This window comes from Panthera leo, chromosome B1, assembly GCF_018350215.1.
Source record: "Panthera leo isolate Ple1 chromosome B1, P.leo_Ple1_pat1.1, whole genome shotgun sequence".
In the NCBI taxonomy this organism is placed as follows: domain Eukaryota; kingdom Metazoa; phylum Chordata; class Mammalia; order Carnivora; family Felidae; genus Panthera; species Panthera leo.
In genome coordinates this window covers 158519634-158535930 of record NC_056682.1, presented here as the reverse complement: position 1 = coordinate 158535930, position 16297 = coordinate 158519634, and positions in this window count along the sequence as shown.

The window sequence follows — 16297 nt, the reverse complement described above, 5'->3', positions numbered from 1 at the left end:
CTCGCCAGACATTGAATCTGTCAGTGCCTTGATCTTGGACTTTCTAGCCTCTGGAACAAAGAGAAGTATATTTCTTCATAAGCCATTCAATCTATGGTATTCTTTTATAGAGTCCAAGTGACCTAAGACAATAATATCTTTCTTGAAAGATTGGGGTAGGGATTAAGTAAAAAAACAATTAATGCAAAAGCATGTTGTGCATAATGGTCTCAAATAATATTAGTGGTTATTCCCATTTTTAGATGAGGATGTTTTCATGCAAACAAGGGACAAGAAGTAATATGAAAATAACTTCAGGATGCTTATTACAGGTACCTTCTGCTCCCTAAAAGAAACTGCTTAGAAACTTCAAATTCTGTAATCTATAAGGATAGCTTAGGCATTTTCTTTTTTTTTTTTTTTAATTTTTTTTTTAACGTTTATTTATTTTTGAGACAGAGAGAGACACAGCATGAACGGGGGAGGGGCAGAGAGAGAGGGGAACACAGAATCAGAAGCAGGCTCCAGGCTCTGAGCCATCAGCCCAGAGCCCGACGCGGGGCTCGAACTCGCGGACCACGATCGTGACCTGAGCGAAGTCGGACGCTTAACCGACTGAGCCACCCAGGCGCCCCTAGGCATTTTCTTTAAGGTGACATTAGGATATGCACATCAGGGTCTCCACTAAGAAATGGGGATAATATTGAACAGGCTAGGTTGAAGCAGTAACTACCGGACAGAGCTAGTCATATATAAACAGTATATCACAATTAGTGAATAATTATCTGAAATCCAAGTAGCCAATTCAATGAAACTTTTTTTTGACTTTGCATGGCACTGATCTGACACATGCAGCATCTTAATTGTCATATCAGAAATTTGATAAACAAAGCAATTCACCAGGCACTTTAGAAAATGACACTATTTAATAATTTCAGCACAAGAGCCAGCAGTTGTTAGGCTGAAAAGGACTTTGAAATTTTGTGTGTATGTGCTTGTATGTGTGTACCTGAGAGAGACAGAGAGAGAAAGAGAGAGAGAGATGGAGGGAAAGAGGTAGGGAGGGAGGAGGAGGGAGGAAAGAAAGAAGTAATAGAATTAAAAATACACTGAATTTCAGATGTGGTGGAAAAGGAACCCATGTGCACTGCTGGTGGGAATGTAAATTGGTGCAGCCATTGTGGAAAACAGAATGGAGGTTTCTCAAAAAATTAAAAATAGGAATACCATATGATCTAGTAATTCCACTATTGGGTATTTAACCAAAGAAAGAAAACACTAACTGAAAAGATATACACACCCTTATGTTTATTGCAGCATGATTTACAATAGCCAAGATATGAATGTGATACACACACACACACACACACACACACACACACACACACACACACGGTGGAATATTATTCCACCATAAAATGGATGAGCTCTTGCCACTTGGAACAACATGGATGGACGTAGAGGTTATTATGATAAGTGAAATAAGTCAGAATGAGAAAGACAAATACCACATGATTTCACTTATATGTGGAATCTAAAAAACAAAACAAATTAATAAACAAACAAAAAGTACAAACAGACCCATAAATTCAGAGAACAAGCTGATGGTTGCCACAGGGGAGGTGGGTAGTGGTGGGGATGGGCAAAATGGGTGAATGGGGGATGGAAGTACAGGTTTCCATTAATGGAATAAATAAGTCACATGGATAAAAGGTATAGCATAGAGAATATAGTCAATGGTACTGTAATAGTATTGTGTGGTGACAGATGGTAGCTGTAATTGTGGTGAGCATAACATAATGTATAGAGATGTTGAATCACTCTGTGGTATACATGAAACTAATGTAACATTGTGTCTCAACTATAGTTTAAATAAAAAAAAAAGATATTGAAGGGGCGCCTGGGTGGCTCAGTCAGTTAAGCATCCAACTTCAGCTCAGGTCATGATCTCGTGGTTCATGGTTTGTGGGTTTGAGCCCCTCATTGGGCTCCATGCTGACAGCTCAGGGCCTGGAGGCTGCTTCTGTGTCTCTTGCTCTCTGCCCCCTCCCCTGCTTTCACTCTGTCTCTGTCTGTCTCAAAAATAAATAAAACATTAAAAAAAGATATTGAATTTTTCATTAAGGAGGATGTCTTGAAAAATTATCCCCTATTACTAAGTGGGTGTGGTATTTAACCCCTTTTATTATTATTATTATTATTATTGTTATTGTTATTATTATTATTATTATTAAAACAAAAATAAAATAATACTTTTCAGGGAGACTTCAATAAGGGTTAATTATATTCAGGAACATAAGAACACAACAGTCTAGATAGATACTGGGTGCTCAACAAATGTTGAATCTTGAAGTGCTCTATTATTATATATAGCTGTTATTATATATCTGTTCTGATTGGTCAGTACCTATGATGGACAAGTAGCTAAAAAGTTTGAATATCACCAGATTATTAAAATAAATTTTAGCACTTTGCTGCTTTTTTATCTCAAGAGTTAAAGCATTCCAAAAGATTTTCAGGGTCAGTGCTGAAAGTCAATGGAATTTTTCTACAAACAAACCAAATGTTTTTCTCCCAACAGGCTGGGTTCCTTTCTCCCCCTACTCTCACACAGTTCATCTGTCCTAAAATCTAGATGTTCTTAGTATATTTGAGCTCTCTCTGGAGGGCCCAGCAGCTGTTTCCACAAAGGTTCTCTTTGCATGCACAGTTTCTCCTCCTGACCTCCTCTGTGAAAAGTAGTTGAATTATTTATGTGTGCCATGCTTCACAAACTGGAGAGCAAGAGGGACAACTAACATTCAATCCCCAATTGGTAGAAGTCAGTAGGAAAACAAAGGTAGCCCAAATAAATTACTTAGTAGAATGAAAATCAATGACATCTTTTATCAAATGCTATTAGCTCAGGCCTCCAAGTGTCAGGAAGAAGACATCTAAAACATTTGGCCCACTCAAGTGAAGGACAAAAAATGCTCTTTCCAACGGCACCAAGGCCGGGGAATCTCTAGTTAAATAAAATCAGGTGTTAGATGCTGACTGGAGTTGAAATCCTGCAATTCCTTTGATTATCTGCATGGATGAGCCCAATAAGAACTCCACTCCTAATGACAGAACCTGTTAGTCGGGCTGTTTGCCTTTGGAGGTAATAGATAGAAGGCTGATGAAGTCCAAGACATTAAGAACACTACTAAAGTGATTTTGTCCATCTGTGGTAGAGTTTTGAGGCAGAAAACAAAATCTGGATATAATGGCTTCTTCCTTTCCTTTTTTTCTCTGTAGATATGTATTTACTTATTATGGAATAGAAAACTGTATACTTTCTTTTGTTTGTTTTTTAAAGAACTGAAGATTCTCTATAATGCAAAAATTCACAGTCAATCACAGCTAATGCCCCAAGCCAACAGAAGGGGAAAGTTTTTAGTTTCTACTTGTCTCCTATGAGATATTAAAATACAACTTCAAAGTATTAATTACAGTCAAGTCTGATGAAACCAAAGGGCAAGAAATTGTGTTGATTCAATTTCATAAGGGACTAAGGTTTCAGTGGGAATTTAATTAATTTTCTTTCTTCTGCAGGTTAAGTTACTATAAGTGTACAATGGATTCAGGTAACATGGATCTTTTTTTTTTTTTCCTTGAATGAGTTTTGCAAAGTTGCTTCAGAGAGTTTCCAAATTAAAAATGAGAGGTGTGCATTGGTAGTTTTTCTAAACAGAGTGCTCCTAAATACAGAAAATTGTGGATGGATGAACACAAGTCTCTTGCCACCCATGGGAAATAATTCAAAAGTGCATGCTTTGCCAACAGTGGGTCAGGAGCATTATCTTCATAAGAAAGATAACACATTATGCTATGCTATTTCCCATTTTCACTATTAATTCTTTGTTACCTTAGGCAAGTCATGAAGGAAAGGAATTTAATAATAAAAAGAGGGATGTGTCCTTCCTTTCCTAAGCTGGCTAAGGGTGCATTTTACTCCTTGAGTTACTCTATCCGCTAGAAAATACAGTTACAACTCTGTGCTCCTGCCCAATTTATGTTGTGCTGGAACCAGAGTTTAGAAGAATCTATTATTTTCTATGCTCACTTTAATTTTTTCCTGTATATTTTGAGGCCTAAATTTATGCAATTATAATTTTTAGCCTGTACACTTAATCAAGTTGATTTCTTAAAACATATTCCGTCATATAACATAGTCTGTATAGTACAATGCATTATATGTTGGGGTCTGTGTATCTTTTTTTATCCTAACTAGTGTTCTATTTTATTCTCTTTGCATGATTTGGAATTTCCTAAAATTAATTAGGAAATATTTTCTGTGCATTTTCATGGGGAGAAGATCCAAACTTTTTTTGGCTTCTTAAACCAGAATATAACCTTCTCACCTCATGCTACTGCTTTTTTGAGACTCCCTCTCCACAGACAGTTTCATCCTTTTCAGAATCTAAGTTACCAGCTAATTCCTGTGACTCTTAGATGTATAGCTCAGGCTCTTTTTTCTGAGCTCCAAGCCTTGATATTAAAGACATTTATACCTGAAAGTTCGAAACTAAATGCATTGAAATACCTTCCTCATTTTTTCTCTCCCAACCCCCAAACTTGCTCCTCAGTCTGTCTACCCTGTGTCAGTTGATGAAAACATTGTCAAACTTGCATCCCAAGCACAAATCTCAACTTTCCCTCAACTTTCCGACCCCTGTGTCCAGAAACCGCCTTCCTAGGAGTCTGCTTTCTAGATCATTTTTATCACCCTTCTCCCTTCTCCTTCCCTGCTGTCTTTGCCCCCATAAACTGTTGTCTAGTCCAGTGATCTCCAAAGAGAGATTCAGGCACACTTGAGGATGGTCCATGAAAGTCAGAGAAAAACATTAAAAAAATTTTTTTTAATGCTTATTTATTTTTGAGAGAGAGAGAGACAGACAGACAGAGCATGACCAGGGGAGTGGCAGAGAGTGGGAGACACAGAATCCAAAGCAGGCTCCGGTCTCTGAGCCATCAGCACAGAGCCCAACGCGGGGCTCAGACTCACAAACTGTGAGATCATAATCTGAGCCAAAGTCAGATGCTTAACCAACTGAGCCACCCAGGTGCCCCAAGAGAAACATTTTAGAATTTCTATTTCTACTTATCTTTTCTTATTTTAAAAATCTATATGAACTTTATAACATATACTTTACATATGTCAATACATGTTATGGGAAATGCATGTAATTGGGAATGCATGTTCAATTTTTTTACTGGTAAGATTTCATGATGAAAATGTTTGGAGGCTGCGGCTCATTGCTGGAATCTTCTACCTAGTTTCCTTGTCCCTGTACTTACATCCTCCAACTCATTTTGCAGTTATTAAAAACACTTCCCATACCAATTGGATGGGATCAGATTTTATTTTTAGCAAGACAAACTGTGCCCTTCACTATCTACTTTAAACATACTCTTCCACTTTCATTTCTCACCATTTTCCCCATTATATTTCCTTTGTACAGAGCAAGAGGTGCATTAGTATTCTCCCAGTTACTTCCCCATTCTCTAACTTGGCTCTACCTGTTGTTCTCTTTGTGGGCACAGCATCTTTTCTTCTTCACCTGGCAAACTCCTATTCTTTCAGACCTTGAAATTACTTCCTTCTGAAGCCTTCCCTGACTCCAAGCAAAGTTAGTCACGACCTTTCTTGTATATATGAGAGAATTTACCCACAACACTATTATACGTGTAAATTGGACTCCATTTTAGGTGTCTGTTCAAGATTTTCTCTTTTCCTCTTTAGCTTCTTTTAGTCATCCTTATATTCTCCAATACTCCTAGCTCAGTGGTTGCCATGCAAGGTAATAACTAAGTTATCTTTTATAATATGTTAATTTAGTGGAAAAATAAAAGCTACAGTAACAGAGTGTTATTAGGAATTTCATATTATTTCAGTATATCAGCTAAACATTAGAAGATATCAGACTGGATGTTAAGATCAATGAAATAATCCAGTGGTGCCATAATTAAAACAAGAACTTTTCCCCAGTGTATTAATCTGAGTAAGGCCTAATTTTTCTATTTCAGGGATAACTTTAGAAGGGCATGTTTATTTACTTCTTGATAAGTGACTCTTTCCACAGAGACACCTACCTATATAGGGTAAAGTATTTTGATATTTTCATTTTATTTTATCTTACCGTGGAGAAAACACTCGACATGAGATCTACCCTCTTAATAAATTTTTAAGTGTATGATACGTTTTTGTGGACTGTAGGTCCACAATGTTATATTGCAAATCTCTAGAGCCTATTCATTTTACTTAACTGAAACTTTATGCACATTGATTAGTAACTTCCCATTCTCTACCCTCCCCCCTTCCAGAACCTGGCAACTACCATTCCATTCTTTGATTCTATGATTTGACTATTTTAGAAATCTCATATGAGTAGAATCATGTGGTATATGTATTTCTGGGACTGACTTATTTTACTTAGTACGGTGTCATCAAGGATCATTCATGTTGTCACATATTGTGGAATTTTCTTCTTTTTAAAGGATGGATAGTATTCTGTTGTATTTATATACCACTTTTCGTTTCCAGTTTCTCTGTTGGTGGTTATTTAGGTTGCTTACACATCTTGGCTCTAGTAAACAGTGCTGTGATGAATATGGCATCGCTAATATCTCTTTGAGACCCTGCTTTCAGTTCTTTGAGATAAATACCTAGAAGTGGAATTGATGGACAATATGGTAGTTTTATTTTTAATTTCTTGAGGTACTTCCATACCGTTTTCCATAGTAGCTACACTATTTTGTGTGCCTTTTAATAGTGTGCAAGTGTTCTGATTTCTCTACACCCCCCCAACACTTACTGTCTTTTGTTTTTATCTCCAAAATATATAAGGGATTTCTACAATTCAATAGTAAAACAAAAACAGAAACTAATAACCCAATTAAAAAAATTAAAATTCTAAGTACTTGAATAGACATATCTCCAAAGGAGATATGCAAATGGCTAACACATATGTGAAAAATGTTCAGTATTACTAATCATCAGGGAAATGCAAACTGGAACCACAGTGAAATATCACCTCACTCCTGTCAGGATAGTTATTATTAAAAAAATGTGTATTGTATTTAGGAGACAGTAATACTGTTCCTCATTGTACCAAGACTCAGTGGACGAATTGAGAGATTGTCTTTTCCAGGTACACCGAACAGACAGTAAAGAAGGAATTCCTATGGTTAAAGACTGTCGTCTAACAGAGTCTACAGAATATTCAGTCTTTTCCTCTCTAATTGAGTAGATTCAGTTCTTCATTGATGATCCCAACAAATGGAACAGATCTATGTTCTGTTCCCTAGGATGTCCTAGGCACTAAGTATTAGAGGGCAAGATCAGTCACCAGCATATTCAAGCAGATCAAGGATGGCCAAACATTCATTAAACACATTATTCATTTGGAAACATAGAGATAAAAGTTATATACCCACTTTCATTTCAGTGTTAGCGGCAATATTGAAACTACTGTCAACAGATTACATCAGCAAGCTTCACATCCGTAGTCTACAGCTTAAGTATTGTGGGGAATGGTCCAATAAACTGAGAAGGTCTCATCAGAGTATTATTTGCTTATAATGCACTAGGTCCCAGGTAAAACAGGAATATACAAAGAATAACCAAGAAAATTACTAAGAAACAGTCATTTTGGTTTGTCTCTCACAGAAAAATTTTTGTTGAAAAGTGAGACAGGGAGGTATTAGTTTGTATTTTGAATGTCTTACATCTGTATTGTATTTTCATGACCTAACGCTCATCTTTTTTTTTTTTTTTCACAATCTGTACATCACTATACTTCAAATAGTTTTTACCTTTTCTGATAGTTAGGTAAGGCTTTTATTATGGGAAGTTCATATTTTTGGAAATAAAGTATTTGAAGTCATATGTTCTTAGGTTAACTAAGATTTTTTTCTTTTTAATACACTTTAGTTTTTATAATAAAGGATTTAAGTGCATTTTTTGCTGAAGTTGCAGCTAAAAGCCATTTTTACTTAGAAGCATTTCCTGAACTCCAAGGCAAAGGTAATTATTCCAACTACAATCTCCCAGAACTTTATAAATGTGTCTATTAGGACATTCACTACTTTCATTACATTTATTTTTTACATTTGACATCACAAACCTAATGCAATCTTCACGTAGGTAGGTAATGTATTTTATTCATTTCTGTATTTTTCTCAGTGCCTGACACTCGGTACATGTTCAATAAATATTTATTGAATAAATAAATAGATAATTTAATACATAAGCAAGTACATTAAAATGTGCCTTCTGTATTTTCCAGAACATCATATAAACAGTATCATGAGCATTATAGGCACTCAATAAATATATAATAAATTATTGAAATATTCATGGGTATCCCTTTACTCTTATTGATTAAAACCTTACCTATAATGATTGCTCCTTGAGCCTTCTATTTATAGGCAAAGGGAGGCAATAGAAAAAGCACTGAACTAAGAATTGGTTTTTAGCTCTGGTCCTGGAATTTTTTTTTCTTTTGCACGATTTTAGGCAATTCACTTTTTTCTTTACAACCTTTAGTATCCTTATGTATAAAATGAAGATAAGACCTATCCTGCACTCTTTCCTAGGTTTTGCTGAGAATGAAATGGGATATTTTATTTTGCAAATAAGGGATTCCTGTACAAATGTAGTGATAAATTGGCGTATTGAGTTTGCAATTTTGTTTCCCCAAGATTAACTTTCTTCATTCAAAAAATGATTTGAAAGATAGTGTGTGTGTGCGCGTGTGTGTGTGTGTGTGTGTGTGGTAGTCAAACCCGTTAGGAATGTAGATAAAGCTTTTGTTTAAGATCTGAAAGTACATGTTGTTTAATATGAACTTAAAATATTTTATGAACACATAAAAATATTTGATAAATTTAAGAAAAAATTTAAAAGAATATGTATGCTAAAAAGTACTAATTCACAGCAAATTATGATTCTAAGAAGTATTATAAACATTAGATATGTCTAAGTATTTCTTCTCCAGCAAGAAGTGATAATCTGGGATCCTCACATATTTTATATTATTTTTTATTAGGAGAAAAATCACATTCCTAAGGTTCAGATTCATAACTATATATAGAGGCAATTAAGTTTTTGGCAAAACATTCATCTCAAACTTAAGGTCCAGAATTTGGCAGTGTCAAAATTTTTCAGTTTCTTTGGCAACTTTTATTCTTCATAGGCATTTTGAACATTCATATTCAAAGTTGCCTTCAAGACATGAAACCAACTCTCAATACATCTCAGTAAATTATATTTACCAATTATCCCAATATTAAAATTTAATTAAAAATTAAATGAAATTAACACAAATTTGAAGCAGATATCTAAGTGTATGTTTCCCTAGGAATTTCTAAAAGGCCAGGCATGAGAGCAACGCTAATTAAAGACTTATCGTCAACCTGTCTGAGTGTCTGAAATAGTCCTTTAATTTAGGATAAGATTTAACACAACTACTCTTGAACTGGCTGTTAAGTGAGTATCCATCATTATTAAAAATAATATTTGAAGATTAGCATTTACCTATTTTGTTAAAACATTCTTTGTATTTAAGTAGCTATTTCTCCCCCAAATATGTTTAAATATATATTTAGTAAAGGCTCCCATCTTCTTATAAAAAAGGTCATATTTTATACTGGTGTGTTTAGTAAATTAAGAAAATTTGTTGATACAATAGAAAGTATTAGAATAGCAATTATAAGTATGCTTTTGAAAAAAGTATTTAATACTTGAGATAGCATTTAAGTATTCAGCAATATTTTAGCTTCACAGGATATATTACAACTCTAATAAATGCCAGTTTGAACGTTCAGTTAGTATTTATTGGACACCTGTTGGATACTACTGTATTAAAAGAGGCATACTGAAAATAACATTGGAGATTCAAGAATGTAAAATATATTTTATTTGCTTTCAAAATACTTGCACTAAAATAGGAAGTATGCAAGGTAGAAAGTAGTAAGAACCAAATAGTTCAGATAAAATACATACATGGGTCGTTTAGGAAAAACACAAAATTATAGGAAAAACACAAAATTATATCTGACTAGAGCGACTATAGGAGACTCTATAAAAGAGCATTTTAACTAGTCCTTGAAAGAGAAATATCAGAACATATGAAAATTGGGGATGAAAAAGCCAACTGGATGTAGTTTAAACTAATTCAATTCTATATATAAATAGGAATTTATGAAGATAGTTAATGGAAGAATAATTAATTAAAAACAGAAGGAATCTTCCTCTTGACCAAAAACAGTATTTATTATAGGTTTCTTTAAAAAGCATCCAGATAGACCTAGAACTTTTATCCATTTATAAGGCAGAGGTACTTCAAGGATATCTTTTTTTAAAAAATGAGGACAGCTATACAATTAACATTAAAGGAAATCTACCATCCACTTCTTTTCATTTAATTTGGGTTTGTGAAAGTATAATCTTTATGTCAGTATTCTTTACTGATTGGTCTCATCCAGTGTTATCTTTAGCAAAACCTAGAAAATGAATTAAAGCAGTCAAGAGAAAAGATAAACTTGGAAAATTAAAAAAAAAATTACCAAAAATGGGAAGAAGATCATAACAACAAAAGGAAAACAATGATAATAATACCATTGCTTTATAGCTTCAAAGAGATTTGTGTAGTGGAAGGAGCGTGGCTTTGAAGTCAGATCATGGTTTTCCACCATTTTTACAGTTATCTTTGTGACCTTATACAATTTACTTAATTTTGCTAAGCTTCAATTTCCTTAGCTGTAAAACAGAAATCTCAATGCCTATTTTACATGATTGAACATGTTAACATAAAAATAAAATGATTAACATATAGTAGAGGCAAAATGCATGTTAATTTCCTTTGTCCATCTCATAAAGACTGGTAAGTAGGTATTACTCATTCAGCTGGTCTAGGAGGGGCTACCTTAGAGAGCAAAACAACAAAAATATTTGTCTTCATCCAGATTTCAATAATAGAGAGTTGAGGGTAAGACAACCAATAAATCAATAAAGAAGGAGAAGGTATAGTGTTGTTTATTTTCCTTGAATTTCAATAATGCACCTAGATATTTCTCAATGTAGATTGGTTGGCTTTACTTTTATTTTGAAATATTCAATCTAATTTGATTTGAAGATTTATTTCATCTTTTACGTTAGAAAAAATTATTCAGTGATTATATTTCCTCTTCCTTTGTTGTTTTTCCTGGAAATTTATGATATTTAAAGTTTAATAGGTTTGTACAAATTTGCATTTAGAAAGTTTTCTTTTAATCTTTATCTATTTTTGAGAGAGAGAGAGTGCAAGCAGGGGAGGAACAGAGAAAGAGGGAGACACAGAATCCAAAGCAGGTTCCTGACTGAGGGCTTGAACTCACAAACCTCAGAACCTTTGACCTGAGCCAAAGTCGGATGCTTACCTGACTGAGCCACTGAAGTTTTAAAATCATATAGACTAAAAAGTTGGTGCATTAGCAAAAACAATATGAAAATGTTTTAAAGGCAATTCAAAACCAGAGTGGGAGAGGAAAGTATATGATGTATTTATTTAAGCACCTACTAACTTTTAAAATCTGTATCTCGACATAGTTTTCATGAATGCACCTATCTTAGGCCTATGATTTTGTACTTTACAAAATCACACCTATTAGACTTCGTACAGCTCAAAAGTTTCTGGGAAATATGACAAATGGAAGAGAAAATATGCATAATCACTGAATAGATTTTTCTTAACATAAAGGATAAAATAAATCCGAAGATCAAAGGGTACTCCATGTTCCAAAATAAAAGTGAAACCAATGAAATGAAACCTAACTTGTGGTATATTCTGAATGAGTTACTGAACTTCAAGGAAAAGAAAAAAAAATCTTGAGTCATCTAGGTAGGCGATTAAAAAATCTAGTCAGTTACAAAGCAGAAATAAAACAATGATCACATTTCTTAATAGCAATATTCAATGCCAAGAGACAATGGCACAAGACCTATTCATGCTGTGATCCAGAGAGTAGGACACGTATTTTTACTCAAAAAGTCAAGGAAAATGGGCAGGCTTTCTGAAACTTAAAAATCGAATACTTAAAATACAGGTATTTATTGCTGAACACATAAACACATCTAGCCAACCAGATGATGGATGGCAAAGCTGTAATAAAAGGAGTAATGCAACATCCAGTGTCATATGACAGTGGGAACATGTTAATAAAATTTTGAAGAAGAGAAACTTTGTTCTAAGAATTTCAGACCCTGCTAAGATGGATATTGGGAACAATCATTTATTTTCAACTATGTAAGTACTTAGGAAATACAGTACTGTGGATAGCAAATAATATAAGCTTTTTTTAAAGAAGGAAAATATGAAAAAGAGAATATAAGTTTCTATTTAAGAAGGGAACTTGCTTTCATTAAAGGAAAATTATGAAGCAAATCAGTTCTCTGGCATATGTGATATTTTCTGTCTTGAGTTTCTTAAAAGTATTCTATTTTTTTTTTTTTTAATTCACACACTGCTTTATTCACGGGGAATACTTTGTGGTCAATGATTAACTTTTATTATTTATTTATTTTAAAAATTTGGTATATGTATATATTGTGAAATGATTACCACAATAGGGTTAATTAACACATCTGTCAATTCACATACTTATTTTGCAGTAAGAACTTCTAAGATTTACTTGATCACAATTTTCAAATAGTCAATACAGTATTGTTAATTATAGTCAACATGCTGTAGTTTATGTCTCCAGAAAAAATTCATCATATAACTGTACACTTTAACCACCCTCACCCATTTCCTCAATCCCCACCAGACCCTAGTAACTACCAATCTGTTCTGCTGCTCTCTGAGTTCCTTTTTTTAAAAAAAAGTTTAGATTAAAAATATTCTTTAAAGAGATGTGTACTTTTGTGGTTGAATTGTTTTATAAGGCTAATCACAAATTATACCTGTCTTTAATTACTTCAGATATAAAAACTTACTGTAACCTCTGGTGCTGGAATGTCTGTTACAAGTGTGGTCTACCTGCTGTAGCTGCTTATGATAAGGTTAAATTAGACAAAATGCTCCCAACAGTTTCTAAATCTAAAACACAACATGAATTATTGTTATGATAGCAACTAGAGGCCCTTTATAAACAAACATTTGTCTCTTCACATTACTTGGCATTATTGACAATGTTAGAAGAGAACAAAAAATTTCCATGGGTGCTTGGGTATTTCAGTTGGTTACGCGTCTGAACCTTGATTTCGGCTCAGGCCATGATCTTGCGGTTCATGGGATTAAGCACCATGTCTGCCCTGTCAGCCAGCGCACAGCCTGCTTGGGATTCTCTCCTGCCCCTGTCTCTCTCTGCTTCTCCCCCACCTCATGAGCTCTCTCTCTCTCAAAGTAATTAAACATTAAAACAAATTCCAAACTGTCAGAAGAAAAATTATAATAAACTTAGCAAAAATGGGAGGTGGAGGAAGAATGCTGACTTACTGGCTTTTCAGAGTGGAGAGTCACTTTACTCCAATATTGTAACACTGAAGGCAAAAAACAAGCAAAAAACACCTCAGCAAGGACTTTTTTATTTTTTCCTTTTTTTTTTTTTTAACATTAAAGGGGTCATTTAGAACTTATTAACTCTTGAAACGAAAATGTTTCATCTGAAATTCAGCTATTTTTTACTTCTGACTTTTAATTTCTACACTTGAAGATAAATTTGATGCTTTTTATTTAATATTACTGTGATACTATGTTTTAATTTGGATGAAATCATCTCTCTGTTCCTTCTGTGTATAGCCATGAACAAATGTAAGTTGTATTGTTCTTTAATTTTAGTGATTACTTCTTTTGTTTTCTTTATTGGTTTTTCCTGATTTTTATAATAAACATTATAATTTTAAGAAAGAAAACAATGTATTATTCTAAAGAAAAATAAATTTAGGGTCAAAGAAGTTAAATAACTTGTCAAGGTAACGTAAAAGTTTACTTTGAATACTTTTTTGGTGAAGCTTTAAAATAATTGGTGTAATATTTCAATTTCTTTTAAAATAACAGTCGTTCTCTGAATTACTAATATTTGCCAAATATTTTAAGTTGCAATTTTTCCTATTTTTAAATTTATTTTTAAAAAGATGGACAGAATGTGAATGGATTACTTTTTCTTTCTGTAGTTTCAAAATGACCAAATAAATGTAATTGGCAGTTTTATGCCAAAATTACAACCTGAACATTCTTTCACATTCTTTCACACACACACACACACACACACACACACACACACACACACACAGAAGGGAGTTGGGAGGGGGAGAGGGTGGGAGACGGGAAGATAGGAGGGAAAGGGAAAGAAGGATCAGCAATAAAATCGAGGATAAATTAAGGGCTTTGTCACTTACCTGTACCATCTGTTCCTTTGAACTCCATGGTTCTCTATTTGAATTCTGTCTACAGATACATATGTATATGTGTCTGCATACATATATATGCATATAATTTACATTTTAAATCTGAATTTATGCCACATAAATGTTCATAGTCTTTATCTATAAAAGGTTATAAAAACTTGAAGACAAGCCATATATTTTAGATTAATGTGTTTTAGAGTACCCTTAAATTATATTCAACATAGCAGTTTTATTAAAATCCTTGATTTAAAGTATTACCGAATTATCCTGTAATCTACAATTCTCAGGTGAAGAGACAAAAATCCCATCAAGCTGGGGAGATGGGAATCTAATTCCACAGAACAAAATGTGCTTTTAATAAACTGTGACAAGACAGGCGAGAGAAAGAACAAGGTTTAGGAGGCAAGAGATCTGAGTCTGAGACTAATGAAAACATTCAATCCACGTGTCACAAGGAAATAAGAGGGAAAAAAGAATATGGCAAGTGGGCACTGACCTTCAAGAATACATCTTCTCTATACCATAGCAAACTCACCTAGAAGAGCAATGAATCCCTGGTAAACATTTGTCTTACAAAGAAATGCAATAAAATGGTTAAAAGAATAAACTTTCAATGCAACAGCACAATGAAATCAACCGAGCCAGAGGAATATACTTTATAAAATACAAATATAACACATGCTGGATTATAGGTCACATCTGTGCATGCATAGGGACGGTTTGGTTGTGGGCTGCTTTCATCTTTCAAACCCTGCTGCTATTTGAAATATAAATTACATACCAAAAATTCTGGTTATGAGTAATGTATACCCATTATAGAAAACTAAAATTGCCAAAAGTAGAATTAAGAAAAAAGATTCACATACTGTTAACATTTTTGTGTGTTCACTTTGTATTATTATTATTAATAGGCTAGAAATATCTAATTTTATATCCTTCTTTTTATTTAATGGAACATCAAAGTTTCCAGTCACATTAAAAATATAATTTTAAAAGAATATTTGATATTCTAATAGGTCCGTATACCTCAATACCCAAGTATACCTTATTTATGGACATTTGAAACATATTCCCTTGCTTCTAAATAATGCTGCAAGGAATATTTTCATCTGTACATTTTCTGTATTTTACTGTATTTCCTTTGTATAACTTCTATGAATATGATTTTTGAAAATAAGGGCAAGAATATTTTAGTGTCTTTGACTTATACTCTCAATTGCTTTCTAAAAGTTTACATCAATTTATACTGCATTGCATGGGGGTACCCCAAGCTTACCCTGTGACTGAGCTAACATTGATTAGATTATAATTTTAAATTTTTATGGTTTGTTAGATTTTTAAAATTCCTCTTTATTTAATTTCTATTTATTCTCATATTTATATTTGTATCACATATTTATATTGACAACTTTATAGGTACAATCTATTTTTGCATTTTGCCAACTTTTCATTTTTGTATTTTCTTTTGCTCTTTTACTTATTTTATCTGCTGTGCTTTTTATATAAAAGGCTGATGATTGCTGTGACGGTTTTTTTACTTTCCTATTTCTTCATTGCCATGTCTTCCTCTGATGGGAATTATATTATTCTAATCATGCAAAAATTTTTATTTATTTGCTGTCTTGATTCTTTCCAGCTGTTAAAAATTGAGAGAGTGTTGCATTCAAGTTACCATCCATAGGTGTGTTTGTTTCTCGTAGTATTAATAATAATGCTGCTGGTGGTGCTGGTGAGCACGTATGCAGTGCTTTCCTTGTGTTTGGCACTGTTGGTAGTGCTTGCTATAATATATTATATAATTTGCTACTCACAAAAACCCAGTGAGGAAGGTCCTGTTATTTTTTTAATTTGATTTAATTTTTTTTTACATTTGTATTTATTTTTGAGACAGAGAGAGACAGCATG